At 45.9% G+C, this 18,527-nt stretch overlaps 1 long non-coding RNA gene across 1 annotated transcript in view; it reads right to left on the bottom strand.

Moving 5' to 3' along the window:
- The window catches only part of LOC128324340 (uncharacterized), a 32,014-nt gene extending 17,684 nt beyond the window's left edge, over positions 1 to 14,330 (bottom strand). The window contains exon 1 of the long non-coding RNA XR_008306798.1: positions 14,208 to 14,330. This is a non-coding gene — a long non-coding RNA (uncharacterized LOC128324340). The remainder of the gene's footprint in view (positions 1 to 14,207) is intronic.
- Between the last annotated feature and the right edge of the window lie 4,197 nt (positions 14,331 to 18,527).

Raw genomic sequence — 18,527 nt, 5'->3', positions numbered from 1 at the left:
CCCTTCCTTAATATTTAACATTCCATCTTTCCAAAAATTGATCATGAGCAGATATGAACAAAAAAAATGTAATATACCCGCTCCCCAAAACTGGCATCTCAACCATTATCGTCTGATAAATGATAAATGGCTTTGGAATATGCCTCCTTCTCTGTTTGCTTCCAGGAAGAACCTCAACCTGTTCTCTTAGGAACAATGCCACCATTGTGCTTTTAACTTTGTACACCACCTAGAGATCCACATACTAGGCAGTATAAAAATGTGAGAGATAGATTGGTATGTTTAGATGTGAGGGAAGCAGACACTACCTGTCCTGTCCTGTAATTTGTACAGACTCTCCCCTTAAAGGAATACAGATAATTCATTTGATATCGTTCTCCCATAACCATTCCTCCTCTACAGTTTGATGTGACTTCTTGAGGCAGTTGCCAGGTCTCACCCTATGAGGGTGCATTCGGGAAAAATAGGTTCATCATGCATACAATGGGGGAAGTCACCTTGTGATGACTTTACTACAGTGGCCAGCAGTTGGGCAGACTAGCAGGCCAATCTTGGGTAGAGGAAAGAAGCAAAAGTCCGATTCATTCCCCACTTTCACTTATCCTGACCAGCATACTCCAAGCTGAGTATGAATGGAACTCTTTCACTGGTGTTTTTCCTTTCCTAGGAATAGCGGGGAGACTACAGAAAATACACAGCCAGCACCAGGAATGTGCACAAACCGGTTCGGAGGCCCTTTTATGGAAGAGCCCCTGGTGGCGCAGTGGTAAAAACTGCCGCCCTGTAACCAGAAGGTTGCAAGTTTGATCCTGACCAGGGGCTCAAGGTTGACTCAAGGTTGACTCAGCCTTCCATCCTTCCGAGGTCGGTAAAATGAGTACCCAGAATGTTGGGGGCAATATGCTAAATCATTGTAAACCGCTTAGAGAGCTCCGGCTATAAAGCGGTATAGAAATATAAGTGCTAGTGCTAGTGCTAGTTCAAAAGTCCAGTGGTTCAGCTGGTTCGAAGGGGGGGTCACTTTAAGGACCGGGGAGCGTGCTCTTAGCCCCCCCCCATTTCCTCCACAAGCACTGTGTCTAAAAATGGTCCTGCAGGGCAGCAGCGTACCTCCTTGCTGCCCCGGTGTCTGTCGGACTGGAAGTACATGGAAGTGCCCAGTATGCGTGCATGCATCACAACTTCTGGTTACTTCCAGCACCGGGCACTTCCGGTCTAATGTAACACCAGGGCAGCAAGAAGGTACGCTGCTGCCTTGTGGGACTGTTTGTAGATACAGCGCTGGTGAGGGAAATGCGGGGGCAGGGGGGGAGAACCCTCCCCGGTCCTTAAAGCTGAATGCTAGCCCCTCCCCCATCCTTCGAACTGGCAATTGCCAGTTCCATGCACACCACTAGCTAGCCAGCACCACGTACGTAGTCCTTGTTGAATCTATTTGGATAAGTGGACTGGTCATTCAGATGCCAGGAATATGGCTCCATTAAGAAAGCAACAGAGCCAGGTTGGCCATCTTCATTCACAGCCAGTTGTGCTGGCTTCAGCCTCATTGAAGTCCTTGGAGGCACAAGACTTTGGAGCCATTCTGACACACCTGGCCCGGAAGAGGCCCATAGCTTTTGCAAGACAAGGGCTGAAACTATAGCTCCTACAACACTAATGTTGGGTTTGGGCAGTATATCTCGGCAAAACACACAAAACAAGGGAGGCTGTCAGCATAGGAGAATTCCCAACAGGCTGCTTTAGTCTCTGTAAGCTTAGCCTTGGGAAGAAGTCTGAGAAGGCTAAGGCAGAGGTCTTTCCCAGAAAGATGCATTCCCTGTGGTACAAAGGAGCCCAGTTTATACATCTTGTCAGGCCCCATCTCTTTACCCAATAACCAGAGGGACAGAACCACAGGTGTGATTAATATATCAAGGATTCCCTTTGTGTATTAAAAAAGTAGTGCTTTTGAGTGTTCAAAGTGCTTCACATACACTCTCTGAGTGATTATTATTTGTGATGTGTGAGCCTCCTACATTCTGCCCGCTCCCCATCACCATTGTGCTTTTCTAGTGTTCCCATTGAATGTCAGAAAAATTTGGAGGGATTATTTAAGCATGAAGCATTTAGTTTAGAAACATGGGGGGGGGGGAGCCCACTTGATTAAACTACAGGCTCCTGCCAGTCTTCCGCTTGCTTTCCCCAAGCAAAAATATTCTTAACTTGAGGAAGGGGGGTGAGTAAAAGGCAGTGGAGGGCTCACTTCCACAGACAAGAGGCCCCACAGCCTCTCCATAGCTGGAAATTATTTATTGTTGTTGTTGTTTACACAGTCAGACAGGTGTTATTGACTGGTTTGTTTTATCCAGACATCGAGTCCTTCCCAAGGACCTGGGATGGCTGAATTTTATTGTCAATGTTGTTGCTGTTATTATTATAGATATCGTCGCAGAATATAGGCTGTTCCCAGTAAAGTTGCTTTTTGTAATTGGCCGATGGTGATTTCTATGGCCCCTATGGTGTTGAGGTGCTCTTCAAGGTCTTTTGGAACTGCACCTAGGGTGCCAATTACCACTGGGATTATTTTGGTCTTTTTCTGCCACCGCCTTTCAATTTCAATTTGTAGATCTTTGTATTTTGTGATTTTTTCTATTTCTTATTCTTCTATTCTGCTATCCCCTGGTATTGCTATGTCGATTATTTTGACTTGTTTTCCTTTCTTCTCGACTACAGTTACTGTATATCTGGTGTATCGTGTGGCAGATGTTTGTCTGTTTGTGGTCGGAAGTCCCATAATATTTTTGCATCTTCGTTTTCTACCACTTTTTCAGTTGTATGGTCCCACCAATCTTTGGCTACAGGTAGCTTGTATTTTTTGCAGATGTTCCAGTGTATCATCCCTGCTACCTTGTCATGCCTTTGTTTGTAGTCAGTCTGTGCAATCTTTTTACAGCAGCTGATTAGGTGGTCCACAATTTCATCTGCTTCTTTACAAAGGTGGCACTTGCTGTTGTTGATTTTTCAACTTTTGCTCTCATTGCATTTGTTCTTAGTGCCTGTTCTTGTGCAGCCAATATTAGACCCTCTGTTTCTTTCTTCAAGTTGCCATTCTTATCATCATCATCATCATCATCATCATCATCATCATTTCTTGTTTGCACAGACAAACAGGTGTTATTGACTGGTTTGTTTTATCCAGACATCAAGTCCTTCCCAAGAACCTGGGATGCCAGAATTTTGTTATCAATGTTGTTGCTGTTGTTGTTGTTAAATTTAATTTATATACCACCTGACTCCAAAGGCTCTAGGTGGTTCACAAAAATAAACTCAATAAAGACAAAATAAAACACAAACTGTTAAAACAACAATTTAAAACATTCCAAGATCACTAAAACCAGGCTAAAAAATGTGTCTTAAGGATTCTTTTGAAGGCTGGTAAAGATGTTAAACCATGAATACCTATAGGGAGAGCATTCCACAGCTCAGGAGCAACTTCAGAGGAGTGACTCGTATACCTTCCGAGTCACTGCCAGACAGGCTGATGGCATTCAGGGATGGACCTCCCTCAATGATCTTAATGTGTGGTGGGGATCATGCAGAAGAAGACTCTCTCCCAGGTAACCCAGTCCTAAGCTGTTGAGGGCTTTAAAGGCAATTACCAGCACTTTTTATTTTACCTGGAAACCTATTGGTAACCAAAGCAGTTGTTTTAAAACAGGTACAATATGTGCTCTCTCTCTCTCTCTCTCTCTCTCTCTCTCTCTCTCTCTCTCTCTCTCTCTCTCATATGACCAATCTAGCCACTGCATTTTGGACCAACTGAAGGGGAAACAGCTATTAAATTTCTGATCTGCCCTACCCTGTAACATCCTGCTGACCTGCCAACACAAAATCTTCTATGCTGATTTGATGTTTTGCAGCAGAGGTTGGCATCACCTCAGAATGGCCCATTGCTCACCTCTGAGATAACCTCTGTGCCCATCCCCTTTGTGTGGTGGTGTGATGACTCTCTCATGGCCCACCTAGGGTCCTTCCAGATGGAAATAAGCTTTATGATGTGAGAAGCTTGAGAGCAAGTTCCAAACACAAGTTTACTCATCCATCGCCACTCCTGCAGGTTCCTGTCTTCCTTCCCAGTGTAAATTCACACTATGCACAGACATCCAGCAGAGTTCTCATATGATTTTTGCCATGCCACCTGCTGGCCAACTCTTGCTTTCCAAGACAAACCAATAACTATTTCCCAAGAAGAACCAATACTTTGCTTTTCAAGAAGAACCAGTAACTAGCTGAGCAATGGATGGCACTACACAAATCATATGAGGACCTTGCTTGGCATCTGGACAGATAATGAATTCATGCTGTGGAGGAAGACAAGCCTGCGGAAGTATGTGGAGGGTGAGTAAACGTGCATGCGCTTGAAACTTGTGCATGGGTTTTTCACATTGCGCAGGTTATTGCAATCCAGAAGGACTCCCCTCCCCAAACAGGAGTGGGCCCACAGAGAGCATTTTGCCGGTGGCTGGCTGAAACCTGGAGTCTGCCCTGGGATGTGTAATGAGAAAGCCCCATGATCCCCAACAGAAAGTGACACTCTGCATATCAGTTCCTGCTAAGAAAAGGTTTTGCAAGGCCTCTCTGGGGAGGAAATGACCCCCCTGATGCTTTTACCCCTTCTCCAAGAGGAAAATGCAATTTTGTTAGGGGGAAAGGGGAAGAACTAGCAAGGAGGGCAGGATTGCAGCAGCAGCACAGCACAACTTCATTTTGAGTTGGGCTCAGTTTGAAGGACCCAACTCAAAATAGGGCCAGGCTGTTGAAGCAGGGGCAATTTGCATTTCGGGCTGCCCTCTTTAAAAGTCTCATGCCACTCTTAACTATTATGCATTAGTTCTTAAGATAAAGAACTAGAGCCTTGGAGTCAGGCAGTATATTAGGAACCTAGGAAGCTGCCATATACACATTGGTCCATCTAGCTCAGTATTGTCTACACAGATTGGCAGGAAACTCTCTCAGCCCTATCGTGGAGAAGCCAGGGAGGGAACTTGAAGCCTTCTGCTCTTCCCAGAGTGGCTCCATCCCCTGAGGGTAATATCTTACAGTGCTCACATGTGGTCTCCCATTCAGATGCAACCAGGGTGGACCCTGCTTAGCTAAGGGGACAAGTCATGCTTGCTACCACAAGACCAGCTCTCCTGTCCTTTTAATTAAATTAGATCTACATACATACATACATACATACATACATACATACATACAGTATTTTGCATAGAATTTATTAAAGCCCCTGAAAGTTCATGATCTAAGTAAATTAAAAACACAAGAGTAAAGGAACGGGCCCAGAAAAAGAAACGGGAATGTGAAATGTAAATGTTATCAGGAATTGTGCAATCATAGCAGCAGGCAATCACTGAGATAGGCCAGCATTGTTATCCCCATGTTGCAGATGCAGTGGGAAAGGCTGGGAGAACGGAGTTTGTGACAGAGGTGGAATCTGAACCTTTTAGCTGCTGCACTAACTTTGTCCATCAGCTCCAATGTGAGCAAGGCACATGGGTTTGACCCTACTTATTGTGGTGAGTCAAACAGGGGTGGTCTTTCTTTATGCCAGGTTTGTGATGAGAATTGGATCTTTGATTAATAAACGTCTGGTAGTTCCAAACTGATGACGACGATGACAGTACAATAGACATCACTAAGATTTGTGAGTAAAAATGTAAATGTTAAATAAAAAATAAAATAAAATTCCCTACAAGCAAAAGATCTTAATTTAACAAGAAAAAAATTGTTCCAAGCATAATATTCTATGGCAACAGAATACAGAACAGTCACAGCTCCTCTTGTGTTTAGTATATCAGAAGCAACTGTGCTAAATTCAACTGGTGTTAACACAGCATGAACTGAGAATTATACTTGTTGTTCAATGAGACACTCACTGATAAGACATTAATGGCTGGAAAGGATTTAGAACTCCATGAAAAGGATTTAAAATGCTATTCCAAGTCCAGGAGACAAACTCATTAAGCAAGCTGTCATATAAGGAATTAGCTCCAAATTTGCAAATGCAAATAGACAAATAGGAAAGGGGAGATAAATGGCTGGTGATATTAAATGACAGTTGGATTTCTCTGGGCAAGAAAGCCAGAGAAACGCAAACCAATCAGGGCAGAGCAGAACCAGCCATGTTTCTTTGATGAAAACAGGAGCATTAGTTTCAAAAAGACTCCATAGAGCTGCTGGCCCAGAAGGGCAAAAAGATAGCCTAATCCTGCTCAGGAGCAGCCAGTGAGGGCAGTGCCGGGGGAGGTGGAGGTGAGAGGCACCTTTAAGGAATAAGAACCAGGTGCTTACCAGTGTTTAAGCAGCACCTGCAAACTGCCGCGTTCGGCCAGCAATCCTGCGCGGGGCGGCGGCACTCCTCCCGGCAACTGGCGTGGCCGTGGCATGCTTCTGGTCTCTGTGCGTGTGTGAAGGCTCCACGCATGCGCAGAGGCTAGGGCTACGTCACTACTTCCCTGGACGCCAGGCAGAGTGATGGGATCCCGTGTGGGATTCTGGGTGGAGTGCCACAGGCTGCAGGTGCTGCTTACACACTGGTAAGCACCTGCTTCTTATTCCTTAAAGGTGCCTCTCGCCGCCACCCCTGGAGCTGCCCTCACTGGCCGCTCCTGGTCCTGCTCCTTGCCTCAAAAGAGAATTCTTCAAGTCTTTATGCACTCTGTAGGCTACTTCACAAGACCACTAAAACCAAGATCATTAAAACCATTAAGATGAAGATCCTCTTGGATTTCTCGGAGGCTTTCAATACTATTGACCGTAGTAGACTTCTGGAACGTCTGAGGGAATTGGGGGTGGGTGGCACTGCATTGCAGTGGTTCCACTCCTACCTCATGGGCAGATTTCAGATGGTGTCTCTTGGAGACTGCTGTTCTTCCAAATCTGAACTTCCGTATTATGTCCCTCAGGGCTCCATATTGTCTTCAATGTTGTTTAACATCTACATGAAACCACTGGGAGAGATCATCAGGAGATTTGGTACAGGATGTTATTAATATGCTGATGACACCCAAATCTATTTCTCCATGTCAACATCATCAGAAGAAGGCATAACTTCCCTTAATACTGGAGGCAGTAATGGGCTGGATGAGGGATAACAAACTGAGGCTGAATCCAGATAAGATTATGGCACTTGTTGCATGGGGTTGGAACTCGGGAGACGATTTTGATTTGCCAGTTGTGGATGTGGTCATGCTCCCCTGGAAGGAACAGGTACTCAGTCTGGGGGTGCTTCTGGATGTGACCCTCTACCTGGTTTCCCAGGTTGAGGCAGTGGCCAGAGGTTCTTTTTATCAACTTTGGCTGATACGCCAGCTGCGTCTGTTTCTTGAGATGAATGACCTCAAAACGTTGGTACTGTACATATGCTGGTAACCTTTAGGCTGGATTACTGCAATGTGCTCTATGTGGGGATGCCTTTGTACTAACTCCGGAAACTTCAGTTGGTCCAGAATGTAGCGGCCAAGTTGGTCTCTGGGTCATCTAGGAGAGACCATATAATTCCTCAGTTTGTTATCCCTCATCCAGCCTATTACTCATCCAGATTTGGAAGAACAAAGTCTGCAAGAGAACAACAGTCTCCAACAGTCTCCAGCCCATTACTGCCTCCAGGCAGGTATTTAGGGAAGTTATGCCTTCTTCTGATGATGTTGACATGGAGAGATAGATTTACGTGTCATCAGCATATTGATAACACCCTGCACCAAATCCCCTGATGGTCTCTCCCTGCAGTTTCATGTAGATGTTAAGCAACTTCAGAGACAATATGGAGCCCTGAGGGACACCATAGGAAAGTTCAGATTTGGAAGAACAACAGCATCCAAGGGACACCATCTGGAATCTGCCCATGAGGTAGGAGCAGAACCACTAAAAAGCAGTGCCTCCCACCCCAAATCCCCTCAGACGTTCCAAAATGATACTATGGTCAATAGTATTGTAAGCTGCTGAGAGATCAAAAAGACCAACAGAGTCACACTCCCACTGTCAATTCCCAATTGGAGATCATCCATCAGGCCAATCAAGGCAGTCTCCACCCCATAGCCTGCCCAAAAGCCAGTTTGAAATGAGTCTAGATAATCAGTTTCCTCCAACACCGCCTGGAGCTGGGAGGCCACCACCTTCTCAATCACCTTGCCCAACCATGGAAGGCTGGAGACAGGCCTGTAATTGTTTAACTGAGGGAAGAAGGCAGGCTTCTTCAGAAGCTGTCTAATGATTGCCTCCTTAAGAAAAGGAGGCATCCTGCCCTCCCTCAGAGAAGCATTCATAATCTCTACCAGGCCCTCTACAACAGCCTCCTTGCCAGATTGTATAAGCCATATTGGGCAAGGATCAAGAGGGCAGGTGGTAGGCCTCACCATTCCAAGCAACTTGTTCATATCCTCAGGAGTCACGAACTGGAATTGATCCTCACATAAGAGGAGCTAATGGACACCCCACTATCAGACTCTGTAACAATTGTGGAGTTTGAATCTAAGTCAGCCCGAACACGAGACATTTTGCCCACAAAAAACTCATTAAAAACATCACAGCGAATAACTGTTTTTTCTAAGTTCTGATTCAAGGGGGCACATTAGCCCCTTCAACCCTGAACAACTCTGCTGGACATGAACTTTGCGGACTCAACGGGAGGAAGAGTTGCTTCTTTGCTGCACATATCACCTCAGCATAGATCTTCAAATGCTTTCTATGTAATAATTTGTCGGATTCAAGTGGTGTTTTCCTCCACTTGTGCTCTAGTTGTCGACCTCACTGCTTCAACCCTCATAGTTCTTCCGTATACCAAGGGGCCAGTTTCGAAGTAGGTTGGAGAGGACGCTTAGGAGCAATCGTGTCCACTGCCCTGGTGAGTAGTTTATTCCAATTCTCTACCACAGTGTCGACAGGGTCACTAGTAGAGCCAACACTAAGTCCCTCCAAGGCTTATTAGAATCCTATTGGATCCAATAACCTTCTTGGGAGGACCATCCTAACGGGCCCTTCACCCCTGTAGAGGTGGGACATGGTCGTGAGGTTGGACCCTTAACCAGATGGTGGTCCATCCATGACAATGGGGAAATCACAGGGGTCCCTACCCACGGAACACCACCCTGTTTAGAGTGAAAGACCAGATCAAGCATGTGACCAGCAATATGTGTTGGTCCCAAGACCACTCGGGATAGGCCAATAGTTGTCATGGCCACTATGAACTCCTGAGCCGCCCTGGACAAATTGGTCCCAAAGTGAACATTGAAGTCCCCCAGCACCACAAGCCTGGGAGACTCCAACACTAAGCCCAAGACCAAGTCCTTCAGCTCAGTTAGGGACTCCATTGAGCAGCAGGGTGATTGGTACACCAACAGAAGTCCCAATCTATCCCTGGTCCCCAAACTTAGGTACACACATTCAATATGGTCAGACACTTCAACAGGGATCCTGGCAAGGGAGATATTGTTCTTGTAGACCAAAGCCACTCTACCTCTCTGCCCACTCCCCCTCCCCCGCTCCTCAACAGAGTACTCTGGAGGGAGAAGCTGGGACCAGACTGGGCCACCAGCCTTCCCCAACCAAGTCTCCATAATACATACCAGGTCTGCCCCTTCATCCAGAATCAAATCATGGATGATTTCAGGTTTATTTGGGACTGACCTGGCATTAAAAAGGAGCAAGACAAGGTTCTGTGGGTGGTTAGCATTGCTTTCCAAGGTCAAAGAGATGTCAGGACAGTGAGAAGGGGAGACAGCAATTAGGTTTCTGGTTTCCCTTCCTCTGCAACAGCCTGCTGACCTGTCAATGCTACTTCTTCTATTCCCTACCACCACTGGAATAGCTGCCCCATAATCAGTGGATACACTCTCTGTCTCCCCATCTCCAGAAAGACCCAGACACATTAACTCAACTCAACTCAACTCAACCAATATTTCAAAAGGAAGCTGAGTTAAAATACTGACCCACCTTTACACACCCACGAAGGACCTTGGGCCAAACATCCTGGCCCTCACCCTCGTCCCCCAAAATGGCTCCCCCAAAGGGGCGACAGGTAGTGTTCCTGCAAAGGCCCAAAGCTGGACAGGTGACTCCAGGAACTGCTGAGTCACTCAGGAGCTGGTCCCGGGCCTGCACGCACACCCCACTCACTCCCTACAGATGTTACACAGAGGCAGCAGGCCACAGCCCCACAGGGCACACAGAAGCAGGCACATAACAGCAGAAGGAACCAACGGCCACATCAGAATGAACCGACGGTCGCATCCACCTGGCCTCTCACCCCAGGCAGCACTGAAGGGGGAAACAGCTGGATTCTTCCTCACCCCTGCTGGGCTTCTAGCAGGTTTATTGCTTGTTTGCTTTGCTTTTCTACCTGCTGTGTGTGTGTGTGTGTGTGTGTGTGTGTGTGTGTGTGTGTGTGTGTGTGTGTGCGCGCGCACAAGGGTGTGAATGCATGTGTGTTGGAGCTTACCATGTTTCCCTCCAATCTCCAGACAGCACAATTTACCCAGCAATGGCTGAGGCCAGCACAGTTATTTATTGAATTAGCCTATCCACTCTCAAGGGCATCTGCAGAAATAATTATGGGAGAAGGGAGCAAAGCCCAGTGTGGCTACATAATTTTAGAGCTGATGGAGCTGTATTTGAGCGGTATCACTAGCTAGTTTATGGTGAGCAACGTCTTCAGACCCTGCCCTGCTGTTACCTCTTACCTACTCCTTTTGCACAATGGCAATAACTCCTAGCAGGCTTCATTCATTACTCTGCCATGCCAGCATGTTCTTTTGTTATCACCTGCTACTATCATCCCTCCCCAGGGGCTGCCTTTTGGAACTTGCATACAGTCTGGGCTTTTGGGAACTCCATTCCCCCCCCCAAAACTTACTAATGGCCTGTGTCCCAGTCTGGTGAAGGACTCCAACTTTCCAACTAGAAGTACATGGAAGGGAGTGCAAAAGTATAAATCAGATGGGTTTATTGTCTTGAGGAGAGGATGTGCCTTGCTGTGTGTTTTGAAAGCTCCATGCAAATTTATGACACAACATATGTGACTTTCAATAATAAACTGCTAATAAACTAATTGAGAGAATCCTCAAAGGTCCCCTGGCAAAGGGTTGGTTGCTGCATCCTTGAAAACAGACCGGGGAGGAGAAGGCAGGGGGAAGGATGTTCATGTAGAAAAATAAAACAGCTGCTAACATCAAAGCTATGGCTTCATTCAGGTCCCATCATTGGGTATCATCCAATCAACATCAGGTCTATTCCAGTGTTTTATTAAAACTCTGTATTTGGAGCATTAATTAAACATGTCCCACTGGTGTTTTTTGTGGGTTGTGTTTTTTGGTTGGTTTTTTCTTTTTTTGGTGTTTTTTTTAAACATGCTCCAGCTGGCCACCATCCAGTGGCAAAATAGAAAGCCTGTATAAACTCAGGGTCACAAGGACTTTGATCTTTAGAGAGCTTTGTAGTTGCGGAAGGAAATGGGAGGGTAAGGAGGGAAAAGAGCACCAGTTCTGGTGGTGGGAAAAGAAGAGAACATGCTGTGGGGATGCAGTAAGAAATACACCATTAAACTTGAAAGAGGAGGGGACATGCTTCTTTTCTTCCTTGCCTTTTTGATGATAAGCCTTGTCCAAGCCAGGATTTGCCGATTGTGTTTCACGAATCTACTGGACTTCTTTAGAAATTTATCAGAGGTCCCTCAGTGAAAAGACCAGTAATGGTGGACAAGTTATCCTGAACTAGTTTGCCCACAACCAGGGGCGTAACTATAATAGGGCAAGGGGATACAGTTGTCTGGGGGCCCACCGCCTTGGGGGGCCCCCAGAGGCAAGTCACATGACTGACTCCCCCAGCCATGCACCCACCAGGGCTTCCTTCAGTTTTATTCATCCTCTGAAATTGATGTGAGTCTTAAGACCTGGAGCTACCAGAACAGCATGTCTTTCTCTAGCACCATTAAATGACTTGCATCGTCCACAGTTTACAAAACCTTTTAAGCTGGTTTTTAAAGGGGGGGGCATTTTAAAATCTTGTCTCTGGGCCCACTCCAACCTTGTTACATCCCTGCCCACAACTCTTCCCCATAATGTGAACCAATGGGTGACCACATTCACAGGGAACATGAAACCAGAGGTTGCCAAACCCATGGTTAATTTTTCTAACCATGAATTGCATCGCAGACGTTCATCGAACTGCATTCTGGCAATTTTTGTATTCAGGGCAGGGGAGCCTCTTCCTCTTCCTGATCTGCCGAGGCTGCATCCCAACAACCTCTGCAGTGTAGTGCTCAAGACTGTGGGCAAGAACGAAGTCAGGATGTCTCCAGGGTGGCAGCCATTGGCCACGATCTTCAAGTGGACGTGCCGAGTGTGATCGTGCCTTTTTGGAATGGTCTGCCCCACCTTCCGCAGGGAAAGGGTATTTAATCATAACCATGCCATGCAAGCTCTTCTTCTGACAGCGATTGCACCCCTGCCCTCGTAAGAGTCCCACAAATCTCTAGAATAGCTTCAGTCCAAGTTGGCAAATCTTATAAGTCCCAGCCCCACACCACAGAAGCCCTTAAAGTTAAAACCATCATTTTGAATTGATCATGGAAACATATGGCAGTCAATGGAGCTGGTAAAGGATTGGTGTGATACAATTCATAGATATGTGGGGCCTATATGGTGTGGAATTCCCTTCTTAAGGAGTCTCACCTGGTGCCTGCATTACGACTGCAGGGAGACGACTGTGGAGAGACATGATAGAGGTTTATAAAATCATGCATGGTGTGGAGGAAGTGGAGAGAGAGAAATTCTTTTCCCTCTCACATAACACTCGAACCAGGGGTCACTCCATGAAATTGATTGCCAGGAGGTCTAGGACCAACAAACGGAAGTATTGTTTCACACAACGCGTGATCCACTTGTGGAACTCGCTGCCACAGGATGTGGTGACAGCCAACAACCTGGATGGCTTTAAGAGGGGTTTGGATAACTTCATGGAGGAGAGGTCTGTCAATGGCTAATAGTTGGAGGACTATTGGCCACCTCCAGCCTCAAAGGCAGGATGCCTCTGAGTACCAGTTGTGGGGGAGTAACAGCAGGAGAGAGGGCACGCCCTCAACTCCTGCCTGTGGCTTCCAGAGGCATCTGTTGGGCCACTGTGCGAAAAAGGATGCTGGACTAGATGGGCCTTGGGCCTGATCCAGCAGGGCTGTTCTTATGTTCTTATGAACTGTCTTTCAGGCACGAAGTGAAGACTTTTTCATTCTCCAAGGCTCATGTTAGTGCTTTAATCTGCTGGGTCTAATCTTGCTTTATTTGGTGAGACAATTCTCACGATCAGGTGAAACTGGGCTAGGGGAGCCTAGCCCGATTTCGCCTGACCGTGACAACCACCGGGCTCACAGGCAAGCCCGGCGGCCTCCAAGCGGTTAACATGCTTAAATAACCCTCCCCTAAGCCAAGGTTAGCGGAGTGGGCGGTCCACTAACCTGGGCTCTACGATTGTGAGTTGCTGCAGTGTGGCTCCGTGCTGCGGCAACTCACAAGTAGACCTCCGACCAGGAGGCTTAAAAGCAGCCTCCCAGCTCGGGGGTCTCTCCAGCATACCCTGCGCACTCAAGCAGGGCATGCTGGAGCTTCCGGGGGATGCGTGGCCCACAATCCCCCCCCCAGCCCCTGGCTGCTCCGTAATGGAGTCGGCAGTCCTGTGGGTGGCCAGTTCGGCCGCCTGGAGCAGACTGCTTGGTCGTCTGCTGGGAGAGCCGCTAACCCTCTCCAGGCAGCTACCACTGATTGTGGGAACCGCCTCATTATCTTTGCTATTGTTATTTTTATTTTATACCATTTTGCAATTTTAAAAAAATAAATAGAAAAAGCAGCCTTAAAATATCTGAAGGAAATATATGCTCTGTTCTGTAGTCTTTAAATACGTTAGCATCCAATCCTCTCAAAGCACTACTGAAGCCTCAGATAAAGACCTGAGAAGAGTGGCCACTAATCCTCTGCCCTGCCCCCCCCCTCCAGATTTACAGTCCGTCACCCACTAACCCCAAAGCTAACTGTATGGTATGAACTATTCTAAGATGCAAGGATCCTCTTAGCTTGAAACACTGACATTTCCAGCCTTGTATAATGAAATACAAATGTTAAATCTATTGATTTTGGCTTTCAGAAGGAAAAACATAGCAGGACAGAAGCTTCAGCATGACTCACACGGCACTGGCATCTGTGATGTTCCTTGGTCCCTGATGCTCCCTCTGAAGACAGCTTCCTCAAGGTGATGAAAAGATGGCTTGTTTTTATCCACGTATCAGTTCTACTGGCGGGCGGGTGGGGGAGGAAACACTTCACATGCTTGAAGGACAGAGAAGAAACCACTCTAAAATCTCAGAAGAAAAATAACAGCTTCTTTGTAAAAGCTTCATTTTTTTTCAATAGCTAACTGCAGCCTTATGCCCTTCATTTAAAAATAAGACAGAAGTATTCCCTCCATCAGAGAGAATACATCTCTTTGTAAGCTGTTCCCCTCAACCATTCTACAAATCCGCTTTGGGATTGTTTTTAATGAAAGGTGGTATATAAATTTAACAATTAAAAAAAATAAATTGTTGCAATTTAACCGAAACTAGTCTTTAACATAAAACCTCAGATTACAATATGATTATAGCCCTGTTCATATGTTATGTGTGCATACCAGTGTATAGGAGGAGAGCTGGTATTGTGGTAGCAAGCATGACTTGTCCCCTTATCTAAGCAGGGTCTGCCCTGGTTGCATATGAAAGGGAGACTAGAAGTGTGAGCACTCTAAGATATTCCCCTCAGGGGGTGGAGCCGCTCTGGGAAGAGCAGAAGGTTTCAAGTTCCCTCCCTGGCTTCTCCAAGATAGGACAAGATTTTTTTGTATTGAACCATCAAACTACCAAAGCATACAGTACGTTGCCAAAGCACAATTATATACAAAGTGGTTGTTTGTACATCATATATCTACAAAGATTTACACACAAGGATTTGGAAACCCACAAGGTTATGAAGTATATGCAGGTAGTACTGTAACTCAGGGGTGGGGGATTACAAGGCACATCAGGTAATCGGGTGGGTTACGTCCAACATCCATTTCCATAATTTGTCCCATTGCTGGCTGAGAGAGATTCCTGCCTGCAACCTTGGAGAAGCTGCTGCCAGTCTCTGAAGACAATACTGAGCTAGATAGACCAATGGTCTGACTCAGTATATGGCAGCTTCCTATGTTCCTATATACATATGTACACGTTTGTGTGAATGATTGTATGTGCATTGATTTGAAACGTAGGCAGAGGCTCCCTCCAATGCACAGTACTGATAGGAAGTTTACTACTGTGCATGCATTGATCGTGCTCTGGGCTACATCACAATCTCCTCAATGGCAAGGACCAGCGATAACTCAGGCCTAGGTGAGCTCTCAGGGCAACCAATCAGATCCATGGCTAGAACTAACCGGGAACTGCAGGCTCCGGGTACTGGAAAAATGGAAGGTTGCTCCAACAGTGTCTCTCAGAAGACTGCTGGGTTTTATAGACTGCTGCTAAGGTAGGGCCTCTCAGTCCTGCCCCTTCCATAGGCAAGCCTTGGTGTTTATGATCCCCACCGCCCACTGAGATCATCTGGACAGGCCCATCAGCAGTTGCCACTAGTTTTTCTGGCGGTCACTGAGGGACAGACCTTCTCTGCTGCCACCCTGAGGCTTTGGAATGCTGAAATAGGAACCTCTCCGTCTCTGACAGCTTTTTAAAAAGACTCTTAAGACTCATTTATTCACTCCAACTTTTAACTAGAATTGTGGTTTTAAATTGTTTTATGCTTTAATTTCTGTTTTAATTTGTTTTATGTTTGTTGTAAACTGCCCAGACATGTGAGTTTGTGGTGGTGCACAAACATACTTTTACAAACAAACAAACAAACAAACAAACAAACAGGCCTCGCCTAATTTGACAGGCTTTTGCTCTGGCGACACTGGGGGAGGTGGGGGGCTCTGCCATGACCTGGAGGAAGCAGGGTAGGTGCCCCCTCACTTCTAATCCATCACCTGAGATGGCTTGCCAGGGCTCAGAGAAGGGCTAGCCCTGGTGGCCCTCTCCTCTCCATCACTTCATTACTTCAAATACATTTATTTGGGAAATGTAGACCCCGCTTTTCACATAAGCCCAAATACAGCTTACAGAATAAAGCACTAAAAATGGTCACAGGGGAACTTTAAACTACTTTAAACCAAGCATGCTACCTAAAAGTCCCTCAGATGCCATTAAGAGTCTGACCACCTGCCTCCCAGTCTTCAAGTCCTGGTTGTCACTTGCTGCTCATTCATGCTTGCTTCCTATCCGGGCCTAGGGGCACTAGGCTTCTTGCACATCCCCTTGTTTCCCCCTGTTATTTCCTTGGCGTTCTTGTGGCATCAAGTCCTCCACATACCTTTGCCATCTTTGAGTACGGTCCTTCTATTTGTTATTACAGGCAAAAGAAGGAGGGGGGAAGGGGAAGGAGGAGGAGGAGGAGAAGTGTACCCCCTAGAACAGGGCTGGGCAAACTTGGCCCTCCAGATGTTGTTGAACTACAATTCCCATCATCCCCAGTCACAATAAATGGTGCCCTAGCCAACCACTTCCCATCACCTAGTAGTGCAGCTAACATTGATTACTTTCTTTTTGCCCTGATTCAGGAAGCAGCAGAGACAAAGGGCAATTGAGGAACAGGAAGGTAGGGACATTGTCAAAAGCAACTTGGAGCTCATTGTAAGACCTGCTCATGTTTTTATCTGAAACTTTTGTGTAGCTTTAGGGCACTAAAGAGAGATTCAGCTGAATTCAACAGGAGAATTTAACTCACACCAGATGACTATTGTTAGATAACCCTAAGCCAGTATGCTTTCTGTGGGGGATCTGGACATCCAGCTAACTTAATCCTTTACTTTGCTGGTATGTTCTTTCCATTCATATAAATGACAAAGGATAGTTCCAGAGAGATTCCTAGGCCAGGCAAAATCTGTGGTGCAAGGTCTGTGATGCACACATGTATCTTCTTGGCATTCTCCCAATTCTTTTCAAAGATAAAGTAGAGGATGAACATCTGGTTCACACTATTAAAACCTTAATTAAAACTGAATTTCTTTTCCAGAATAACACCATCTGTCACAGCTCAGTCTCTTGCTTTCTAACAGATCTTATTCTTCCTCTCCACCCCCTGCAAAATAAATCTCTAAGTATTACTATCTCTAGAATCCCTTTTCTTTTCTTGAAGAGCAAAATGGGAAGACCAGGTCTTGCTGTTTTATTTTCAGTTGTTACAGGGATCCAATATGCATGTTCGCTTGTCTTTATACAGGAAACAGTCAGTTTGGTAGCAGCTATTAATCTAGGTTTGAGTGTCCGTAAGCTATTGTGAGTAGTTTTCCATTACATGTTACAATCTAAAGGATTAGAGTTTAAGATACCCTAATATTTAGCCTATTATACATTGAATGCTTGTGAGAGTGTGTGTGTACACAACATGCACACACACGCACAGTGCACTCAAACGCATGTATGATTGATTTTAAATTGAAATAGGGGCAGCACAAACTTCTCTAAAGCTACTTAATGAAGTGAAAAGATTACCTCCAAATGGTAACAGCTGTTTTGAGCACCGCTTTATCTCATTAGACCTACGAATAGAAAGCATTGTTCAGCCAATCAAAGGGGTTTTTTTAGTGTTTCAATTGTCACCACTAACCAAAAAATGACAATGGCCCCCTGATCCCACTACAGTCATGGGCAACTAGTCACAATTGGTTGCTGCATCCCCATTTATGTCAAAAGGCACATCCATTCAGTTCATTGGGGCTTGGACAAGCATTGCAATGTGGATGGGAAACATAGCTCCAAGTGCGCACATCTAAATCAGCAATTCCCAATACAAAAGGCCTGCTTAGGTACAATTATGTACAAAGATAAGAACTTAAGAACAGCCCTGCTGAATCAGGTCCAAGCCCATCCAGTACATCATCTTGTTTCATACAGTGGCCCACCAGATGCCTCTGGGAAGCCCAAAGGCAAGAGATGAAGGTATGCCCTCTCTCCTGCTGTTGCTCCCTTGCCACTGGTATTGAGAGGCATTGTGCCTCTGAGGCTGGAGGTGGCCTATAGCCACCAGATTAGTAGCCATTGATAGGCCTGTCCTCCGTGAATTTGCCTAAACCCCTTTTAAAGCCATCCAAGCTAGTAGCCATCACCACATCCCAGGGCAGCGAATTTCATTGATTAATTATGTGCTGTGTGGAAAAAGTACTTCCTTTTGTCACTCCTAAAATTCCTGGCCTTCAGATTTATGGGATGACCCCTATTCTAATGTTGTATGTGTGAGATAAATTTATCTCTTTCCACTCTCTCTATTCCATGCATAATTGTATACACCTCGATCATGTCTCTCCGTAGTCACCTCTTTTCCAAACTAAAAAGCCCCAGATGCTGTAGCCTTGCCTCATAAGGAAGGTGCTCCAGGCCCCTGATCATCTTGGTTTCCCTC

The sequence above is a fragment of the Hemicordylus capensis genome, chromosome 4 (genome assembly GCF_027244095.1).
Source record: "Hemicordylus capensis ecotype Gifberg chromosome 4, rHemCap1.1.pri, whole genome shotgun sequence".
Lineage (NCBI taxonomy): Eukaryota > Metazoa > Chordata > Lepidosauria > Squamata > Cordylidae > Hemicordylus > Hemicordylus capensis.
This window is presented reverse-complemented; position numbering and strand designations above follow the sequence as displayed.